Source organism: Nothobranchius furzeri, chromosome 2, assembly GCF_043380555.1.
Source record: "Nothobranchius furzeri strain GRZ-AD chromosome 2, NfurGRZ-RIMD1, whole genome shotgun sequence".
Taxonomy (NCBI): domain Eukaryota; kingdom Metazoa; phylum Chordata; class Actinopteri; order Cyprinodontiformes; family Nothobranchiidae; genus Nothobranchius; species Nothobranchius furzeri.
In genome coordinates, this window is record NC_091742.1 from 56,594,608 (window position 1) to 56,618,383 (window position 23,776).

The window sequence follows — 23,776 nt, forward strand, 5'->3', positions numbered from 1 at the left end:
TTTAATAAGTCAAACATTTTCTTAAAATAGAGAATGAAAGCTTTTCAACAATGTATGATGTCACTAGACTTAAGGGTTATGGCACGCTTCATTTTAAAGGCCAGAGGCCAACCATAATCAAGTGTATGTGTTAAAAATGTTATTTCGCTACTTTCCAGTACTTTGGGGATTTATTAGGTCATGATTTGTTGCAAAGAAAAATCCTCTTGCCAAAGCCTGCTGGTAGTAAGAAGGTTAATTGAGGAATCAAATATTCATGCTCCACTAGTTGCTCCCAACTTGAAACATCCAACTTCTATTTATATTAATCACTATGAGAACCAAGCCTTATCTGCATGTTCAAACAGTGGACCTCAAACATCAGTTTAGTTACTTATTCACAAGAAACTCTCTTCAGATCATTTGCCTTCATCAGTCACCAGATCCTGCATACCTCTGCCAAGGACTAAGACATTGAGGATGATTGCAGTTAAACAATATAATACAAAAACATTTGAAGTAGTAAACCCATTTTTTAAATGTATTTGACTTGAGGATAAACAACTTGAGATGACGTCTCTTTTTCGAGCAAGTCTTCATACAATACAACAAATAAAAAATAAGATGGTTAATACACTTTGCTTACCATAACTTTCAAAAATCCTACAGAGGCAAACATACCTCTTAGACCTCATACCTTTTTTATGTGAGGTAATAAGGTTGACCAGATTGAAAATGTCCAAGGATATGCATTAACTATTCTTGCAAAGGATAATTATATGCAGGTAATGTCCAGAAAACACTACAGCCAATGGATAAGTATCTTTTCTTTTTTTATTTATTTATTTTTTTCAGTTTCAAAAGCTTTATGGGAGAATTACCAGAAATTCTGTATTTGGCCTGCGATAGTAGTGGTTTTTCTTTTATAAACAAAACGTGCAAGGACATGAACAAAAACTAATCTTTTAGGCTTTTTTTTGTGTCTATTGATGTATAACTGAGATAATTTAAACACGTGTAAAGTAAAAAGTAAAGGTTTTTGATTAATATTAATTATAATAAGGTCCTTTTAAATGGAATGAAATCCATCCATCTATGCATTATCTTCCGTGAATACACGGGTCGGGTCGTGGGAGCAGCAGGCTGAGGAGAGAGGCCCAGAACTCCCTCTCCCCAGGCACTTGGGCCAGCTCCTCTAGGGGAACCCCTGGCCAGTTAAGAAACATAGTCCCTCTAGTCAGTGGCGGCTGGTGAAAAATATTTTTGGTGGGGCTGTGCTATTTTTTTTTAAAACAAACTTGTGCTTTCTGAGCTTTGTGCACAACTTCACTATTTCCTGAATTAAGCACAGCTCTTTTATTTCCTGTCTTACAGTATTGGACAAACTGATTAATCCAGGTGTGTCTGACTATTGGCACGCTGCCTTGCAGACCAAGGTTGAAAAATACTGCATTAAATTGCACATAAATTAACATGACCATAAATGGTAAATAGGCAATGCAAGAGGCAAGTAACAAAAACATTTTGTTTAATTTCAACATTTGAGTGAACACGAAAAATTATGAGCAGGTCACTGTTACAGTAATGGTAGTAAACACCACTTAGACAAAATGCCAGAAATTTACACTGTTAGGACTTATGGAAAGTGGAAACACTTTCATAGGAAGTAATGTCACCAGTATCCTCTTACAAATGTCATATTTCCCACTTTTTGGGACAATAACACATTTCTGGTTCTCAATGAGATGTTTTTACTTCAAATGTAAAAACATCTCATTGAGAATCAGAAATGTTTAATTGTCCCAAAAGCTGGGAAATTTGTTTGCTGCAGCAGAAGTGTAACAAGTAAAATGGAATCAGATTGATGTATGTACAAATTTACTTGAAATACACATTTACGTGATTAAATATGTATAATAGGTATGTGTGTTGAAATTAGTTTTTACAGTTATTGCACACATAACAATGTACATGTTATTAAACAAATGTCCCGGTTTGTGGGACAACCAAGGATTTCTGATTCTGATTGTCTTGTTTACAGAAATGTAATGTACAGCTTACCTCTGCACCCAGCTGCTGTTCTCCCTGTCCAAACGTCCTCCGTTTCTTTGTTGGCTGCTGCACTGATGCGCTGCATTCCTCAGTCAGAGAATGAATGGAGTCCCCAATGAGACACAAGTTCCACATCCACCTTCTGTGGATCCCAGCCGTTTTGAATAACAAACACAGAAAGCAAAATAACGCATTAGCGTGATTGCATCCAGCTAGCCACTGCTTCCTGGTGTACCAATTTTGGGAGAAGCGTCGAGTGTACAGTTTACCTCTCTCCTCCTCCTGCTGGCTTATCTTTACGTCGGGCTGATCTGGTCCAAGCTCTTTGACATTAAGTTTTTCCACCATAGTTCTCCTCTCGAACGGATACTGGAGAAGAGACCGAACTGAATTCAGTGGCTGCTGAGATCCGGTATCCTGGTTGTAGGCTCACTGGCGTCCATGTCTGTGTCTGCTCCATGTGCGTCACGAGTCACGACCAAAAACGTGCTGGAGTCGAGACTCTCCGAGTTCTACCGAACACCATTGAAAGCCTTGGCGGTAGCTCTATCGCCCATCATGCTTCTGAAACGTTCTGAAACAACGTCGCTGCTGATTGGATACATTCCCATTTCTACCCTTTGATTTTCTTGTCAGCAATTGGACAGCTGGTCTCGTCCTGTTTGGGCGACTGAAAAACAGCACACAGCCTCCACCGCTCGGCAGAGACCAACATATATATATATATATATATATATATATATATATATATAAATGATTTATTTTTGTTACAAAACACACAATTAACTTAGAATATGTGATTATTGTTAATTTTATTTATTTATTTTTTTAAATAAAAATTAAAAACAGTGGGGAAACTGGGAGGGCGGCGCCCTATCGCCCTCTACTGGCCAGCCGCCACTGCCTCTAGTGTGTCCTGGGCCTTCCCTTGGGTCTTCTCCTTGTTGGACCTAACCATAAAACCTCACCAGGGAGGGGTCCAGGAGTCATTCTAACTAGATGCCCGAGCCACCTCAACTGGCTCCCCCTTAATTGGTTGTAAAAGAAAAGAATGGTCAGACATGAGAAATATACCAACAGAGGTCATGTGAGTGTCATTATGGAGTCAATCTGGACAAAATCTTCACTGATCTGTTTGGTCATGGAGAAGTTTTGGGCTTTCTATGTGACTTTGTCAAAAATCTACACTGCCTGCCTTACTTGCCTTACAATTGCCATAGAAATCATTTTTAGCACCGTGACCAGCAAGAAGACTTTGTGTGTAAAGATGAAAAAGTTTGAGTAGACTGAGGTGGTCCACTTAAGAGTGAATAATCTATCATGTCACCCCAGAGAGCAATTTATGAGTTTGTACAAACTGAGGGTTCAAGGTGGGGGGCAGAGATCGGGAATCCTCCATGTATGCCTTGAAGGAAGATGCCGCTACCTCTGGAAAAGCAGCGCTTTCTTCAGGCAGTGATTTCACCTCTATTTCTTGTTTCTCAAAGATCGCCATCAGACACCTTTGAGCCGTTGCCTATCATCGAACATCACAGAACATTGTGTTTCAATCCCCTAAATAACTCACCAGTTTACTTAATAATCTCCTAGTTTACATTCTTATGTTTCTCAATGTAGTTTACTCTAACAGAGACAGCATGAATCTGCCACCTCAAAGGAATTTTTGGGCCACCACACAGCAGGAATACAATTTGCAACCGTAATTTAATATTCCACCCAAAATAGTGTAAAAAGCACCATGTGTCACCACAGTTCAAACAGATGATTAGCATGTAAGGTCTCCACGGTCAAGGATCGGCTGCCATTGCCAGCTCAGCAGGAAGGCCGTGCTCAGAAGATAAAGGCAGCAAAATACCCAGTCGGACTGACGGTACCAAGGACGGGTTACATCATGGTTGACTTTTAAAAAGAGACACCAGTGACAGATCAAATGCAGTAAAATATACCGTACTATAAATCAAAAAAGCATGCCAGCAATGGATTAAATAGTTTATTCTGACTGATCTTACATTTGCCAGAACCCCAAAAAGCCTAGAACAATGGACCCAGTGAGTTGAATTTGATCCTTTTACACAATATTTAGATTTTTGTTTCCTGTTTGCATTAATATGCATTATTGTTTTCACAGCTTGTTCACCGGTTAGTCGGGTTCTCTCTCTTTATTCCTGTTGAGATGTTGTACATAGTACATGTCAAGTTAAACAGCGTTTCACTTTTCTTTCCTTACCCCCCCACCCCCCCACCCCCCCCACCCCCATGAAAGGAAAGCATGGTCAGACATGACAAACATACCAACTGGGGTCATGTGGGTGTCATTGTGGGACCCTTGGGCAATGGAGTAGAGAGGCCTAGTCTGATGAATAATGTTTTAGATTACATCATGTTGACAACCCCGTTTATCTGAAGACACTGCAACATAATGGTTAGAAGGCCATTGGACGAAGGCAGTGTGGTGCTCTGGGCAACCATCTGCTGGAACACCAAAGGTACTGTCATTTACACAGATGTTACTTTAACGCCACCATTCAAATCATTGACCATACATACACCTCATGGCAATGGTATGTCTTACAGACAATTTCAGTGTTCCCTCCTGCAACAACGCAGTTGTTAGGATTAGCCTAAGAGATTACTGAGGCTAATACTTTGACCAGACTACTTTGACCAGAGTTTCCCAGAAAGGAGGGGGCGCTTCGACTGACATGCTGACACTTAAGAGCACACTCGTATTTGTCGTATTTGCAGCAAATGTGCCAGCGGGCCAGTTCTAATATACATTTGAAGTATGATTTTGAGGGCCAAATATAAATAGACCGGGGGCCAGATGTGGCCCGAGGGCCTGAGTTTGGCACCTGTGATCTATTAAGATGTGCTGATAAACCAAGATTACCACATAGCTCTTTGATTAACCTCAGTTTGAAGAAACAATTTAATTCACATTAGACTCAGTAGTGGGACCAACATAGGTACGATGTCTTATTTTACAATATCTTGGCTTTCCTTTTATTATTGATATAATTTCAAACCAGACACAAGATGGCTTCAAGTACAAATACAGATTTCAAGAGTTTGCAGGTGTGACTTAATCCCACCAGATTGCTGCTTCTCCATCAACGATGTGTCTGTTAGTGGTCACACGTATTGTTATTTATCCAATCAGTAGTGTGCTGACAAAACTTACAGAAAAAGTTTTTAATTTTTTGTGGGGATGTTGCAGTTTCGGTGAGCCTTTTTGCCACAACTGACTGGCTTTCTGTTTCCCTGTTTGTATGAAAAGACAGGCCAAACTCCTCTGCAATAACCAGGTAACAGGTACAGAGGGCTGCGAAGCCCAAAATACCTCAGAAAACACTATGTATCTCCTTCCCGTCTTGCTGATATGAGTGAATACTTTGAGCCACGTGCACGTGCAGATATGTCCTGAAAGTGTATAGCCCTCTGCTAGTTTCCACATCTGGACCGTAAATAACTTTACATCGATTTTAAGTATATTATGTCTAAAAGTGCCAGAGTGATGTTTGAGCGATGTAGCTTAAAACTTTGATAAGAAAAATAATAAAGATAAAGGTTGTTTATCAGAATTCAACTGAAAGATAAAAAGATGTAAGTGTGGGTACATATCACCCTTCCAACAACTCCATTCTTCATGCGAGTGGTATTTTATAAAGAAATCGATGGATTTTACTTACAAGCCAAACATGAAATTGAAAACTAATGTCAGCATTATAGAATTGTCAGTAAATATTTATAAAATAGCATTTGTTCTTCCTCTCAAGTTTTCCCAGCAGTCCTTGAAATATTCTTCCATTCTTTTATTTATGAGTCGTTCACATTTTGAGCTGAGAATAAAAAAAAATTCAGATCACCATCTTTTTGACCCACTGCTTCTTATCTTCCCATCACAATTCAATGCAAACTAATTAACTATTATGAGTACCATTGAAACATGTTGAGTCCAAACATTCATTGGTCAAAGTCCCTATAGGTCAGGTGGTTTTATTGTTTTGGCTAATCAGTGTAGCGTTGATTTGTTAGGTAATTCTGTGGTTTGCCCACTTCCCTTTGCTAGAAACAAGAGGATCATGAATATTCACAGCATGATCAGAATGCATTAGCACAGTGTTGTTGGGGAGACGCCACTTGCTTTTCAAAACTGTGACAAGATCAACTTTTATAAAAAGAGTGTAGGTTGGCTGGGTGGGAGGTCCATCTGGCGCTATGGGATGCCCTTGTCATTGAGGGGGGACACAGCATGGACATACTCAAGGAGCAAGTCGACAGATGCCAAACCTAAAAAAAGAAGAAAGGAACAACAACAAACAAGAGAAAATTACACACATCGACAGGAGCTACACCTGGCACCCGAGGGTGGCATCTCCTTGACGTGTGCCCGCTCTTCCTTGATAAGAAAGTGAAAGACAAGAGTGTGAAAGCCAATAGTGGGTACACAGAGATGTGTATGTGTTTAGCTGTTTGTGTGCGGTAGACTTTTCCGCTGCCTCAGCTCCTTGGCGGTGTCTGCCTGTCGCCAAGGGGCCCCAGCCCTGGCCCCGGATCAGCCACCGAGCTGTGTCCACTCAGCACTTACTCTGGCCGCTGGTAAATTAGTCACAGCAATATGCCACGGCGCTTCTCTCACACCCTTCTCTCTCGCGACCTATTGTTCACGTCCTTGAGGGGAGAGAGTGTGTTTAAGTGTGTGCACTTTCCTGCGTGTGTGTTTGGCCCAGTGGCAGTGAAGCATTTAAGGAAACCGGACATTAATTTGTACTCTATGTGAGCAAGCAACATTTAAAAACAGTAAATCCTGTTATACATCCGCTTATGTACATCTGTCATCACCTTACAGTTACTCTACAGTTTCAGAAATACTCTACGGACAAATAAAACATCACTTAGACAAAAAGGAAACAAGTTTTCTGATTTTTTTCTTCAAATGTTGATCAAATAGATTTTTTGAATTCATCACCAGTAGGAGGAAAATGGTTCAATGCTGAAAAAGTATTCACCACCAAACAGATTTCTTCCACTTGTTCTTTTTATTTATCACACTTCAAACGTTCAGATCAGCAAGCAAACTTCAGTAGCTTGGGTAAGTACAAAATGCACTTTTCAATATCTGAATTCATTTGTTAGGAGGGAAAATCTATCCAAACCAAAATGAGCCTATATGGTAAAGGGTATGGAAAGCCTGCATAGGCCTAATGGCTGGACATTTCTCTATAGAATTTTCTGATAGAGAACAGGTTACATCAGTTACAGCACTGTTCTTCAACTCGCATCCAAAAGGACTTAGTAATGTCCCTGCTCTGAATCACCCTGTGAATAACAGGCATCTGCAGAGCTTGGTAACCTGCTTAACAGATGGTTCAACTATTGAATCAGGTGTGTGGGAGCAGGGAAACAACCAAAATACGCTGGATGATGAGGAAAAGGGTTGGAGAGCACTAAGTTATAGCAAGTCAAACAGGTCATAAAACAGCAAAGAGGCCTCAGACCATCACACTACTGCCTCCATGTTTTACTGTTGGTATGATGCTCTTTTCTAAGACTGAGTGTTTTACACCCGATTTTACAGACTATCCCCTATGCCAAATGTTCCACTTTAGTCTGGACAGTCTACAAATTACTTTCCCAAGTCTTAGAGATCCTCAAGATGTTGATAAAGGTCCAGGAAGTAAAAAATATAAGACTTTTAATGCACAACAAATTGACTTTAATATTGTGTTGCTTGAAGATGTTTCACCCTTTCCTAGAAATCTTCACAGACAGTAGCAGAGGCAGAATGGTTCCTCTCTGCAGGTCAGTCTAGCCATGCTCTACTGGAGTCTCAACACACCTGAACAGTACTGTCAATTTTAGCGCTTTATAGGCTTGGTGGGCCAGTCACAGCACTCAATCAGTTTGGTGGGTGGGATGTTGAGTGAAAAAAGAAAGATGGCAACGGCTTGTTTGAAATAGCTTTGGCTTCAGTTTTGGACTATTTGCACTTGGGCTTTTCTTTGAGTCAATCGCAGATCGAGGTACTTATGTCCTTTATTTAGAAAAAGGATGTTTGTAGGTCTTCAACAGTGTATGGCAAACTGCCCCATTCACCGACATTGATACCAGTGAGTAGGTCACATTGGTCATCATCAATTTTCTAGGGGTGGCCATGGCCATGCCTGGCCACCCTTAGGAGCGCCTTTGCCCCCTTATCCTAAATGCGTCTTCAGTTCTGATCTCGGTTTTGGAGATAGAAGCTTATACATTGTTCTAGAACAACTATACTAACACATGTTGGCATCATTAAGAGGTTTTTAACAAATAATAAATGATTCACGTGATGGAAGGGTGGACCAGTGGTGCATGCTGCTTGAATGACCCCATATGTGTGAGTGTTAAACGACAACCTGTAAGGAACTCCCAACCTGTAATTAGACTAGGTAAAGCTTTTTGTATTTGATGTGAAATGTCCTCAAGCAACAACTGGAGAGACCCAGTTAGCATGTTTGAACTTTAGATCATCATATTGCTTGTGATTTCTTACTTCTATATATCTGTCAGCAATCAAGCCTGGGTGTGGCTAGTGGTATTGAACTCATCTTTGTAAAACATGTAGATAATAATGCTTCATTTGTGATCTAAGGCAGTGGTTCCTAACCTGGGGGTCCCGACCCCCACAAGGGGGCGCCAAAGCCTCTCAGTGGGTCGCCAGGACCTCTCCACTTTAAGGGGTTAAAACTTCATTTATTACTTGTTTACGGCCTACATTTCGCTCACATTTTTTTTCATGAGTGAAAAGTTTACTGATATTAAGACAGGAAATAATTAGTACAGAAAAAGTAACACACTTTTAAGAACATTTTGCTCAGCTCACTGTTTTATTTTCAAGTGTCAAAAGTTCATTAAAGATAGGATTGGTTGATTAATCACAGCCTTTACAGTAAATAATCTAGTATAAACAGTAATATACACATTTAAGTACATTTTGCTCAGTGTTTATGTGTCAAACGTTTATTGAAAGGAATGATTGATTTATCAGTGTTTACAAGAAACAATGTGTTCAGAAAAGTAATACAAACTGTCAAGCACATTATGCTCTGTTTGGTTTTGTTAATGACTTTGTTCTGTACTGGAGCCTACTATTACTGTTATCTATTGAATCAAAGCATATTAAAATGTGCTTGAACAATTTTATCATTTCTTAATACTGTTTGTACTGGAAGAGAGAATGGGAGGGGGTCGTCAAAAATTTTACTGGTAAAAAAAGGGGTCCCTTGGGAAAAAGGTTGGGAACCACTGATCTAAGGTATCCTGTAACTTTGTCATAAAGGGTCCGATGGGTCTGGATAGGTTTTGTTGTGTGGTCTGATGATGTGATCATCAGTTGAAGACTGTTTTGAATTTACTCGGGTCATCTGTAGGTTGTCTCTCATGACTTCAAAGGGAAACTTTTCTCGTACAGGAAAAAAAAAAGGCCAACTTTAGGTTTTTAATTTTTTCAAATAAAGCACAAGGCAGTAGGTGTTCTTTGCCTTTCTGCAGTCCTACCCAAGGTTGTAAAGTTGAGGTAGCTCAGATGTGGAAATATTTACTTTTTCCATCCCCAATAATGTAGTTTTAGAAAAAAAGAGATGGATATGAGCCGTTCAGCTACATAAAAAGTGGAGACTGAATCACAACATATAAATATAAAATTGGCATTTAAAAGAACCCAGATTCCTGGCCTAACAGTAGTCACTCAGCGGGTGGTGGAATTAACAAGGCTCCTGGCTCCCCAAGCACATTGGGGGGCCAGCCCCACCTGGTTACAGTGCCACTTTGAGGACTTGGCTGGCTTTACTATCCTAACCACCAACAGATAAGGGGAAGAAAAAGAAAATACATATCTGTGATCTGTAATCCCATTGGTGCATCAGATCACTGAAGTGGACCTCCGGCGTGAGGTGGAAAGCAAGTGTGCAGCTGACAGATGTTTCTACGCCTTCTCAAGGCTTTCTCATTCTAATGGATCACTATACTGTGTAAATATTCACTATTTTTGATATATTCATTCATTTTTCTGAGTATGGACCACAAATCCAGGAGGTTAAAGTGAGAAGCCACACCCCCCGTGACATTCTCCTGCTCATCTTTGGAAATCTTGAGGGTTTTTTTCCCATTCAAAGGAGATATAAAGTCCTTTCAATAGATTTTTACTGTTTCTTTGGAGGATGGTAATGTTACCACATTCTACATTGTTCTTGGTTTCCTGGTAATAGTGAGTAATGTTTAAACTTAAAGCAAAGATTAAGATATTAGTCCTGATTACTTCCAATTAAGACAACTGGACCAAATTGTCACTCTAAACCAAATGAGCAGGGAGAAAAAGTGATGCACGCGTTGGCTCACAGTAATGGGAATATCACAACAATTGAATAACTTGGAATTCTGCATTGTTATATTTATTTCAAAGATTTTTATTGTCAAGTCTTTTGTCATGTATCTCTTTTCCTACAACCCTGATGATCATCTAGTTGTTGCACAGATGGCAAATTTCACAGCATCCCTCGATGGACGCATACACCCGATCCACGTTTTTACACAAGGACTGAAAGGGCAGTAGAAGATTCTGAACGCTCCGATGCTGGAAGCCAAACCAGCTCGTCTCATCTTTCAAGCCGACATGATGAAACATAAATGAAGGCTCGATTTAAAAGTGCTGAGTATTGTGAGGTTGGGATATTGATATGTGCTCTGAATCAATTGCCCTAGCTGTTCAACCTTTACTAAAATAAGACCAAAAAAGCAGGTGTGAAATGGTAATTTTGCATTGACAAGAGCCCCTGGGAGAGTTGGAGAAATGGAGCCACTTGTGTTGGTTTAAGATCACAAAACACAACTTATTTCAAGCAGTAAATATTAAAAAAAACTGAAATTGTAGGAAACAAAGGAAAACAGTGGAAACCCATTCTGGTGGGTATGTTGTAGATTTTGGAGGAAAAAACTAAAGTGAGCTACTGTGATTAAATATGATCTGGAGAATTCAGCCAGCTTCCCTTGGAGCTGGTGTGAGAAGAACAAGCAGACTGAAACGGTCGGAGGAAATGTCACATTAAATTTCGATGCAGACGAGTCACCCTAGAATCAAGATTCCTGCGAGATGTTGTGATGAAGTTGTGGCTTTTTCTTAGTTTCATCCACTTTCCTTCCTGGTTACTGACCATCTTTGCTGTTTTCTTGAATTTAATCATAATCATATGCTGAAAAGCGCCTGGCCAAGTTAATACCATTCGTCAGGAGCCTTTAGCATATCAAATGCCTTCTGTCAAGGGTTGTTTGCGTATCCTCTTGTCTCTCTGAGGAGAGCGGTCGTCGTCGGTAAACGCTGAAATATTAACGACGCGTGCTGCATGCTAAAGAAAGTCCAAAGGAGTATAAGTGTGATGAACTTGTGTCTTTGTCCCCGCATTGTTTATCCTGCACCCGTGAACCAAAAGTCTACTTTTGGAACACGAAGGTATCTTCCAACTGGCTCAGATGACAACAACATTGTTAGTTCCTTTTATTAATTTTCTTTTCCTCCTTTCTTTTTGTCAGTGATTGTCTTTGAATCTGGAATGCACTTCTACTTAGAAAGACAACCATTTTGCCACACACTGAGCCATCATTTCATTCCAACCAATTAGCTAATACGGTGTTAAACATGTTGCTGTGTTTTACAGATTTAGATTTGAAAGTGTGGGAACCGTGATGACATCTGACTGAAGAGGCACTGCTAGAAAGCTGTAAGTTACTGCAGTCTTTCTTTTTGTAGTAACACACTTCTGCCAAGAGGAAGCGTCAGGAAAGGCTTCTTCCCATGCCCTACTTTTAGGAAGCTCTCACAGCTGGTGCTCCCTGCTATAACCTGAGTTTGTTCAAAGCCCAAAGGCCTCAACTCAATTACTGTCACCTTTGCAATCGTGTAGCAGACTCTATATTCATTTTGTTTAAGTTGGAGCTCAGAACTTTTGAAGTGGATTTCTGTGGAATGTTTTATAAATGTTCTTTATCATACGTGTAGATAGTTTTTTTGAACGCCCGATCTGCTAATGGAAAGTCAGAGTGGGAAAGATGTGTATCAGTCAAAATACATATTTTAAAAATTCCTAGTGGCTTTCGTGAATGCCATCTTAAACTTTGTCAGTTTTGATCCTCGCACATTCTATGAATATTTAAAGGTGCAATATGTAACAATGAAGTAAAAATGACCTCCTGTGGTAATTTTTGGGTACTGCAGTCTATTTTCCTAAACAAAAAGTGAATCTCTCACTATTGTTCCAGAAGAATAGACAGAGGAGGTGCCATTTTCATGTGAAAGAAAGAAAGAAAGAAAGAAAGAAAGAAAGAAAGAAAGAAAGACATTTTGAATATAGCGCCTTTCATGAGAAAAATCAGTAAGGAGCTTTACAAGAACAAACATCAAAAAACATTTTTTTTTAAATGAGAAACGATTTAAAATTGTGATTAAAAATGTGAGGAAAGAGAGAGAAAATGAATGATAAAGAGGAAAACCAGTGGATCCCACAAAGGCGGAATTGGTAAAAAGAGCAGAATATGTTCTGAATGTCTAATTGAAATAAGTCAAACTCCATGAATGACTCATTATTTACTCCACACAAACATTTCACTGTAATGTTTGAATATATTTTTTAGAACTGACTATTTGCTTGTTAGCTCAACATTAGCCACTAGTCTGCTTCACCCCATATTAGAGTAAAACAAAAGATTCTTCTTTAGGGTATGAAAAATAACTTCTCGGTTGTTCCTATTTACTGGCTTTGGTCCTTCAGACAACTCTGGAAGTTTTAGCCTGCTTGTGTTGAATTATAAATGCCAATGCTGCAGAGTGAACTCAGCACAGACATGGCAACCCTGATGTGCTCACAGATAGTAAGCAAAAGACTACATCCCTCTTTGACCATGTTGAAAGGAGAAAAACTAACAACCCCCCAGCCGGTTGATGATAAAATCGGTTTCAGTGTAACCTTCCTTTCACTGTGAATGAGACATTGAAGTGTTTTGTGATTATTTCATTGTAAAATTCTTGCATATTGTTCCTTTAACCCTCTGGAGGCAGGCGTTGCAGATTTGCAACAGTTAAAACCTACCTACCTGGTTACTCCACATACGTATTTCATGAGCATTTTTAACTCAGAAGTTCCCCTGAAGGACTTAGTTGTTCATCCTTTTATCAAAACTTATTGAGCCTGAGAGGGTTAAAAGTGCATGTAGCGACCGCTGACCCAGTCTGCCCTTAGATCTCCCGAACCCTCCTTTTCTCACTTGAGAACAAGATCCCAAAACATTTAACTCCTGCTTTTAAAAGTGGTGCCTTTTTAAAATTGTACGTGAACTTATTTGTGTAATTTCACCAACAAGGCTTTTATTTTACAGAAAAGATGCAACGCGAAGGGCCAACATTGACCTACCTTGGCATCATCAGAAAAAGTTTTGGAATGTTCAAACATGGCAACCCGGTAAAAGGATTTCTTTAAAAAATTTAAAAAATACACAGTTTAAATAAAACATTCAACTTTTTCTCTGACAAACGTGTTACAACTAGATACAAACTTTGAAATTGTGTAACGTCTGCAGTGGCATGGAAGGCAACTCTCTCTCTCTCAAGCCCTTCTCAGATGGACATTCTGGAATATGTGTGAACAATTCAATCCAGCTTTAAACTGGAACTGTGTTTTCAGACACACCACTTTTGTGCCGGAACTTGTCCTTTCGGCTGCCTTCACACAGCAGGTTCCAGAAGCCTGGGGGTTGGGGGGTGGGGGGTCGGACTTATGTTAAGCATAATTCTGCGCACATGAAGATGCATAAGAGACCTGGATGATGAAGCTCAATGGTTAAAGGAATCACTGAAGCGGTGTGAAGCGCTCCGGCGCGCGTCTAGACGGTACCGTAGGAGGCGAGCTGCCAAGGTTTGCCGCATGCAACAGCAGTGGGCTATCTAGGTGTGCACAGCATCCCCCGGTCCCATCCTGCTCCCTGTCCGGAACTCGACCTCACCAGTCTGAAGCAGCCACCTTGTCCGTAACAAGTCCGGACCTGTTACTAGGGGCGTCGTCCGGTTAAATTACGGAAAACGTTATCCGGATGTTTGTATTCAGACACAAAGGTCTTACGGACAGAGTCCGGAACATTTCCATTTCTCATGGCCTGTCTGAAGGGGGCTTGACACTATAGGGCTCCTGCATCTGTAATTAAATGGTGAGTTTAGACATTAGTTGAACTGAGCTGTGAGCCATGGCTATCATTTAACTCATAGCGGTCACACAAGTCAATGTGTGAATGGAATTCGGGTGTATGCAGAGACGTATGGCCAAGTCATCCTTAGTGCAACAAATACTGTTGACTTTACCGATATAAAATATTCATACGCTGCTTCACCAGCAAGATAATAAAACTGCCATTTGACTATGATGTTGCCGTGGGAGCATAATGTTTGAAATATACATTTGTAGAGTTTGATGAGTGCAATAAAAAGGCAGGCGAAACTGCTGGTTGGGCAGGCGCAACAGACGCCACAGATTGCACCGTGCCATACAGTATATTTTATTTTTAATCAGGCAAGGCCCTGAGTCTAATGACCAAAACAAAATGCTACATCAACGATAATGATAATGACACTCATGATTAAGAAAGCAAAGCGCTAGTAACGTGTAAAAGAGTTTTGCAGTGACAGAAACCACATTTACTGTCCATATGGTAGCCTGCTGAACCCCATAACTCACAGCACCAAGCATGGCAGGGGGAAACCTGGGAGGAGCATTAAACAAGCAAGTGGAATAATAAAAATGCCCAAAGAAGACTTGCAATTACCGTCCTATGAATCAGAGCTTCGCTTTCAATCCTGTATAAATCATCCAAGCAATAAAAGTCTTGGTGCAATCAGTGACTAATTAGCTCACATACAGTGTCAACAGTAGCACTGTGCAGACACTAAAATAGTATATCACAAATTAGAAAGTGATGAAAATCTCCATAGTAATGTGCTGGAATAAAAAAAAGGAGGGCAGATGGCAGAGGTTTCATCACTGGCCTGTTCATGTTGCACACCAAGTAGCTTTGCCAGAGCAGTATCAGCCCCCTTCCCCATGTGACCAATTATCAGGGTTTCACCTAGGGCTGATGGTGGTACTGGTGCTGATGGTAGGAGTGTGGCTGGGGGAGGTGGGGCGAAGATGGCAGCACCTGTTACTGAAGCAAACTGCTTTTTCTTTTTTTTTGTTGCCTTTTTTATTTTTACCGTCATCTTGAGAATGCTTCTATTCACTCTATTCTCTATTAATGCCTGCTCGATGTCAAGCAGCGACGACAACAAAGGATAACTCAGTAAACAGATAAACGCACTATTAACAAGGGAGAACCGGTTAGAGGTTGTTCTGTTTGGGGTGCGATCAGAAGATGCATGGCCTCTGATGCCCGTGGCGTCAACCTCCCTCTTTGTTCAACATTTGTTTGGTCTTTCTTTCCGCGCTACACAAAGCCAATTGCTGGCTGAGCTCAACAGGGACTCGCCCCTTCAAAAGCCGATGGGGAACGGCGTTTATTGGATTCGAGAACCTGGCCTGAGATAAGGTGAATTACCCAATTGTGCCATCTCCCAGATGGGAAAGTGAGTGTGAAATACAAGTCTTTCTTGATTGAGGGAAAGGAAAGCAAATCAGTAACACAGATTAGTGGTAAATTGCTGGAATGGGTAAATACCTCCAGGCCAGCTGAAATATTTATCTCTAACATCACTCAACAAGCTCACAGATCACCTTTGATACTAAAGGAAAACTTGATCCGAATTATACTCACATTTGGAATAAGCTTCTCTATAGCGCAATCTAATTTCACAGTCAGTGTGACTGACTTTCGTTTTAATTTCCTGTCAGATGGACATCTCCAGTATTCAGTGTTTCCAAACACGAATGGAATTACAAATGACTAAATCAGACTCAGTCAGTTTAATTTTCTGAAATTGTAATTTCAACGTTTGGAGAAAATCTAAAGACTTTGAGCATGGCTTATCTAGTTCAGAAGTTGCATTTATTTACTTTGATGCAAACATGGGCAGCATATGCTTACCAGATTATCAGACTGAAACAGCTTTGGAATATTTAGACTTGGGCTTTTCTTTGACTCAAGAGCAGACTTAAGTTTATTTAGAAAAGGGATGTATTTGCATTTTCTTTGACAAAGTATGGCGGACTTTCTTGCTGACTAACATCAGTAGTGATGAGGTCATTATATTTTTGTTTTCCAAAAGCATGCAGAGATAGTTTGAAAGACATCTATAGATAAAAGGCCGTTGTAGAGCGGGTACGAGATAGTGGAATTTTGGGGTTAAAGTCATGCCCAGAACAGAACCAGCCTTTTTTATTGGGTTGTTGAGCCTTTTCAGGTCCCTGCTTCTGATGCTACTAGCCCAACAGACGATGGCTGAAGAGATTACACTCTCAACAACAGACTTGTAGAAGATCTGCAGCATCTTGCTACAGAATATCCAAAGAAGTTATCTGTGGTTGGTTCGTTGCTTAGTAGTTGCAGCTTCGGTGGCTAGCAGGTAGTAACTCGCTTATATTTTTAATTTGATAAACATATGCACAATTTAAAAAGTAAAAGCTCATTATATATTTATATTGAAACTATTAAATAGAAATTATAACGTTATCTCCCATGTCACGTGACGTTACGTGACCGCCGCTGTCACGTGATGTAAGTCTGTTCCATTTAACCGTTTTCTTTGACCAAGGAAGGACAGTGTCCTCGCAAGCAAAGTGCCTGGCCTCGCAAGACATCGCATTGCAAGTCAAGGCGCCTTGACATTGAGAAACACCCAATGAGTGATGGAAAACTGCTCAACTTCCATTTTTCTTTAAATCCCCTCCATTTTGGCTGCACTTCCCAATGCCTAATTCTTTTCACTCTCTAAAGGAAATTAAATGGATTTTAGCACTCCTAAACCATATGTATAGTTTTCATTACGCCAGTGTTCTATAATCATTAATTAGCTTGAGTGTTTTATATATTTGCGGTTATTTTGATTAAATGTCAACAAGCAGAAAAGTGGAGGGGATAAATAGAAATGGAATGAACAGGGAATGGGAAAAAATAATGCTCACATGTCAATTATGTGCTAGCTTAGCATCATAAAAATACGGCAACCCTGTGTAACGTCCAGCAATGGTCAGTTTTTGGTACCGTTTGACCATCCAACATCTGGTCAAAAAGGAGACATGAGACTGCATGTGTTCCCTTTAAATCAGCCTGCCATCATCCCACCAGCTGGAACTCAGAGCCTGCAGCTCTGACAGAGATAATGAAATCATAACATTCTCTCCTCAAGGTCCCTCACAGAGCACCCTCTCATCTAAGACTCCTTGCTCACAGAAGACAGAAGAAAGAAAACTTTAAAATAATTAAATGAACATTTGTTTATTGCTACTTATAGTAATTATAAAATAATGAAATGTTTAATTAATCTGTGCTCAATGATATATGTTTCAGCATGTTTACTTGACAAGGTCACAACCATATTGCACTCACATAAGAACAAGTAAGGTAAAGTTAAATCCCATGACACATAAATAGCCTTTACCCCAGATCAGAGCCTCCAGTATCGAAGAAGGCGTTTCTGGGATTCTTGGTAATATCCCTCAAACTTGTCAACCTCTGGTTGGCTACACAATCATAACATGAGATCATTAAAACCGGATCACTCTGGTGATTCTTCAGTTCAAGAGAAGCTTCAGGCCGGCCACCTGAAGCAAAACCCTCTTTAACCACCAAAGCTTTTGACACATCGTCAAGACCTTTTTGCACCTGCAAAGCTGATACAACAAAACGGTTCCCGCAGAACAAGCTGATTTATTCAACTCCTAAAGAGTTATTCCTGAGACGCAAACTAGTTCCGTCTTCGTTTCCTGGAGTTGACTCTGGACTGACCTGGTCGTACTGCAGTTAGTCTACGGACTTCGGTACCTGAGGGCCTCCGATCCCCCCTGACATCTCGGATCCGAAAAGGGCGTCTCCACTTGGGTACGTAGAACACAGTGAGATAGCGTCTGATGTGGTTTTTGATAATAATCGACTTCATAGCTTAACGCAAACCAAATTCTTTTACATCCAGAACGCAGCTCTCCGAGATACGGAAGTTCTGACTAACATCTCATTCACACATAGGGTCCATACATCACATCTAGTTCCATCCATCACAGTAAATGCTTAGTTACCTTGTCTTGTTTTAATTGTTGGTAAATAAATTCTTACTTTTATAAACCTGACTGTTTTCTGAGTCAAAACGAAGTGTGTACAATCCCCTGATAAATGAAGAATCCTAGAATCTTCTGATTAAAGCACAATAAAGACCAGGCAGGGTGATATTCTATATTTAGATGGAGTATCACAGCTTATTGGTCATAAGTAGAGGTAAAATATATATATTGAGCTCTTCAAGCACTCAATTTACCAAACCCTACACCTGTATATGATTTATTGCTACAAACAGGAGTAGCAGTGAGAAGATGAGTAATCTTTCCACTTAGCAGCGATCTTACAGTAAATTCAGGGCTAGTGCCGGTGTGCCATTCATGCCACAGTACATTTCCTCACACGTGATATTAATCATTGCTTGCATCACTTACACAGATTTTCTTCTTTTTTCCATCTTGCCTTTATCAGTTCTGCCTCTCACTTTACTTTTTTCTAATCTTTCAGTCTCATCAAAATTTAGCCATGCTTCGCTCCCTTTCGTTTGACACCTCAAAGTGTCGACAGACAGTCGCAAGCCCGCCCAAACCGAATGCTACAACAGAGAAGATAAATTAACTGAAATATCTGACATGGGCTTTATTTTCCTTTTTTATTCAGCTGTAAATCTGGTGTTATTTTTTATCTTAGCAGAAAGACTAATTAAAACTTAGAAGGAAAGGTCAAAGGAGCAGTGCCTCAGGCAAATGTCAGTGTAAACAGCAATAAGCCACAGTTTTAAATCCTCTTTCACTCCCTACCACAAGACCTGCCCCACAGTTTTTGCCTGGTAATCTGTTCCAACTAGTAATTTGAACATTTAAATTGCATTTTGTGCGTTTATTTTCATTCCAACATTAACCTGTCTTTGTTGAAAGTCATTGAATACTACATTTATTTGAGGCATTGAGGGGTTTGATATAATTTTGGGTATTAATTTTGTAAAAATTAACATTAGCATTTATCAGGTAATAACAATGTAGGTAAATACTATTTATGGTTAAGGTTTAGTATGTTTTCTCTCCATTTTCCCAGTTGTAACAAGTACATGCTTCCACCTGCCAATCAAAGGTTTAGAAAATCTAACTTAGCATTTCAATTTAACCTTCCCACTGTCCTCTTGGGTGACCCCGCCAGGTTAGAAGTCAGCACCACCTCACCCCTGCCACGTGGACCCAAGGGATAAACCATCAACCCTGCTCAATGGTCAACTTTCCTCGCGGGGTCAGCCATGAGGACAGTGGAAGAGTTAAACGGTACCCTTTTGATGTTTGGATTTAAACAGTTTATATAAAATGATGTAGCATTTGTATAATCATTGCTATTTAATAGACTTTTATTTTGCATTAGCACCTCGATTGATACTAGTGTCTAAAATATCTATCATTTGACACAGTACAGACGGAAAACATCAGTAAACAAGGGGGAACATAAGCGATGCACAAGTATGCAAAAATACCAAAAATACTTCGTAATTACAAACCAATAGGCTTCTTTGCTTATCGGTGTTACATCATGATAAGCTCTACCGTTGAAATGTGTTTCCTCAACTGCTCTGCACGACCCAGGCAGCAACACACACATGTGCATTGCTACACTTGTGTGGATCTGTCACTGATATTCATTTTAGTGACTCCATTATCCCTAACCCTAAGGGCCCTGGTATACTTGCTTTTGAACTTTGTGTTGGCTGCTGACTGCGTCTTTGTTCACATACTTGCTGCAACACGGCACTGCATTGGATGTAGTACCGGGGTGTTACACTAGGGGGTGCCCAAGATAACTCAGACCAGACAGAGAGCCGGGTTTGTGGGGACAACCAAAACAAACATGGCGTCAATAAAAGAGCTCAGTATCTGGTTAATTTTCAGATCATGACAGAAACAAAGCAATAATATCGTAGATGGTGTGAAATACCTCTTAAACAGAAACGGGCATTTTATCAACTCCACCTACTGGTTACTCTATATTGCAGCGTTCGGTTATGTAGTTTTAAATTCAAGGGATGCGCACAAATGATGCTTCAAATCAACGCAAGTAACGCTTGGCAGCCATTTAAAACATGCATTAATGTCGTTAAACAGCAAGTATATCACGGCCCTAACGATAACCAGTAATGGTCTATTCCTAACCCTAATAAATATTTAATTCACACCATACCTCCCAAATCAAGCATTAGTGAGGATTTCACTGTGGGGACCAGCCAGATGTCCCCACTATTTAAAATGTCTCCACATTACAAGTTAAATGTGAAAAATGTCCACAATATGTAGTCCAAAGTACACAGAGACCATACACATACTAGGTCACATTTCCCAGCCCTCATCTCAACTATCGTTACTGCCATGTCTCCTTTTTCTAACTTATCTTTTCTACTCGGCTCACTTTGTTCCATTCACGTTCAACATCTTTATAAGAAAATGTCTTTGCTACTGTTTTAACTGTGATTGACAGTTGCACAATATTGGTTTTAAACAAGGACACTTGGCAGTTATCCTGCAAACAGTCAGTGTCAAGTCCTGCACATAAAATAATTACTTATCTGAAAATGTTTCAGCAAGTTGTTTGTTGCAGTTGTTTGTTCATTTTTGGGTTCTGTGATTAGTTTCAATGGAAGATGAATTATAAAAGATAATGATAAGTAGCTTATATTTTTCTAAGGGAACTATTTGATGTTTAAAACTACTGTTTAAAAAGTAATGCTAAAGGTAATTATGTAAACCCTGTAAATCTAATTTAAGGTTATATGTCTGCTTGATTGAAGGTTTTTCACCTGAGCTGACATGCTGACATGCTGAAATAAACATAAAAGCAAAAAGTGAAGCATTGTTTCGGTCTCTGAGTGAAATCCAGTTTCTAAACTCTGTGGTGGATGTTTATCCCTCTCAAGTGGGGAAGCACAAAACAAACAATCAGGTCAGGTTTCCCGCCCAACCGCCTAACCAGCAGCAAAGTCCGTACACAACCAGCAATATATTATATATTTATCTTACCGGCTGCCTCTCTGATTTTGGTGGATGTATTTAGTTCTGAAGTCACTGAACGGCTGACTCAGAACACCATGCTCTCTGGTGAAATTACAGCTCAGAGGTGTACCACCTTTATTGTCCCCATGGAACCCCTTCTGCTGAACATGGTTCCTAGTCTGAAAAAAGTCCAAGCCTGACTTGACAGTCAGCAGGTATGAACATCTTACAAGTTTGACTTGTTACATGGAGAAATATTTACATCGGGATTACAACATTCCGTAAATGAAAAGAGAGCAAGGAGCAATTCTCAATGGAACAATATAGAGTAAAATACACACAATTTCTTTAGGGCTAAGCTAAGCAGCTAAGTAGAAATCAATATGCAATGATAATAAATGCCAATGCATCAGCTACAACGTTTAATTAGTAAAGCATAAATGGAACCATTTTTTTTGGACACCACAGTTGATCTTATATAAACAGTTCAGTCTGCTGGTGGTGTAATGGTCTGGGTGGGGTTCTTGGCCCACCTCCATCTGTGTTTGTACAGAGACACGCAACACCATTATGTGTCGGCGCAAGGGCTCTACAACAGCTTACCTACGGGTGACAGAGACATGCAAAAATGTTTAACTCTTCATCAAAAGTGAGCGACGAAGACCGCAAGCTTGTGATTAGTCAGGATGCTGCTTCCTTTAAATTAACCAATAAAACTGCCATTGCCCCCTCAGAAAATACAAACATATTAAATGGCATACATGGAGCAGACTGACAAACACATTGCAGAAAAACTCTGAAAATATGAAGGTTTATCCAACCGTGATTGAAGAAGTACAAAACGCATCTCCTACACACACTATCCAGTATTTTCTATTTCTGCTATAACACCATGTTTTCTGTTCCTACCCATATGAAAGAGAACAAACTAACACCTTTCTAGCTTCATTAAAAATGGCAACCAAAAAATAAAAAATCCTAGGACCTACTTTGTATTTTTGTGACTGTACATTCCTGTTTTCACGTATTTCCAGAGAAGTCACCACCCACCCCCACCCCGCCTGTACTCCCCTTCTCCTGGCTCCCTTCCATGCTCTGATATGTTCCTGTTGCCAGATGCCACATTAGAGGAGGCAGTGTTGCTCACCCTGCAAGAAATGCATGCCTTCATCTCGGGGAGATGCATGTGCATGTGTGTGTGTGTGTGTGTGTGTGTGTGTGTGTGTGTGTGTGTGCAATGGGGGGCTGTGAGAGAGAAGTCAAATGATCCATAACATATTGTTCTGTCATTTGAAAATAGCATTATAAGGCGAGCCACCTCCCCAGCACCTAACATTCCCCCACCCCCCGAGGCTCTCAGGTGGCATTTTCTCCATGTTGTGTTTTGTGATGGATTCATTATTTAGTCAGAACAACCTGTTAATTAATGAACAGCACACTAATGAAAGAATTCAGAGCACATGAACAGATTTGTTCAGTTAGATATAAGTCGCTTCGGATAGTCGTCCGATGCAAGGCCACTTTGTCGTGGATAGACACTCTTCGTGCCGATCGACGGTGTGACCTTTGGTTAAAGCAAAAAGCTTTCTCACCAACAGCAGCCTAACAACTTCTTTGTACTTTGTTTTCTCTTCTTTTGCATATCCAAAAACAACAAGGAAGGCTGACTGAAAAGGCACATAATACCTTTAACATGATCCCATTACTTCGCCACATGATGTTGGCTGCAGCAAATGCGTGTGAACTGTAGTTTCAGTCATCCCATTTGCACCAAGGATTTAGTGGAATCTTTGAATGTAATCCGCTTAATGGCACCCTCCCCATGTGGCTGAAATGTGCCGTGTGATCTCACACGTTCAGCAAATCAATGCGTGTTTTCCCGCGCATCCCAACAAAATGAAAGCATTGACTGTATGAACCTTTCTATTGATTACACATATGGGAGGGAGTTCAAAAGCTTTCAAACTTTCTGCCATCCTTCGCGCCTCTTCGTGTACTTCAAGATCAAGTAGACTCCTACAGCCCGGGTGCGTTCATTTGTATGCGGCTGTTCGGCTCTTGCTCGAGGGCTCATCTAGCGCTGATCGATGGGATCGGGCGAGAATACAAGTTAACCAGGATTTCTTGTTGCTCTGCAAATTAGGCCTCCACTCTTTTCATCTCCATACGTCTGTTTGTAGACGATGAGAGGACTTTCCATTTCGGAGCGGTTGAAGTTTTCCACCTACACACTGAGTGGAGTGGCACGCCACTTCTCGACAAATACACACACACACACACACACACACACACACACACACACACACACACACACACACACACACACACACACACACACACACAATCCTTTTAAAGCAAAAGCGTCAATTCTTGAGTCGAAAATAAGCTCGACTAATAAAGTGTGCCGTGGTCATTGTGGTTACCCATCCTGTTAAGCAGGTGGATGATCAGTCAGGCTGGATTCTTTACATGGTTAATTTTTCTCGGTTGTCCCAGTTAATCCTTGAGTGCCGAAGTACAGGCAG

At 40.4% G+C, this 23,776-nt stretch overlaps 1 long non-coding RNA gene across 3 annotated transcripts in view; it reads right to left on the reverse strand.

Moving 5' to 3' along the window:
* The window catches only part of LOC139066388 (uncharacterized), a 100,076-nt gene extending 78,634 nt beyond the window's left edge, over positions 1-21,442 (reverse strand). For all 3 annotated transcript variants that reach the window (XR_011519280.1, XR_011519279.1, XR_011519281.1), the window contains exon 1: positions 21,279-21,442. This is a non-coding gene — a long non-coding RNA (uncharacterized lncRNA). The remainder of the gene's footprint in view (positions 1-21,278) is intronic.
* Between the last annotated feature and the right edge of the window lie 2,334 nt (positions 21,443-23,776).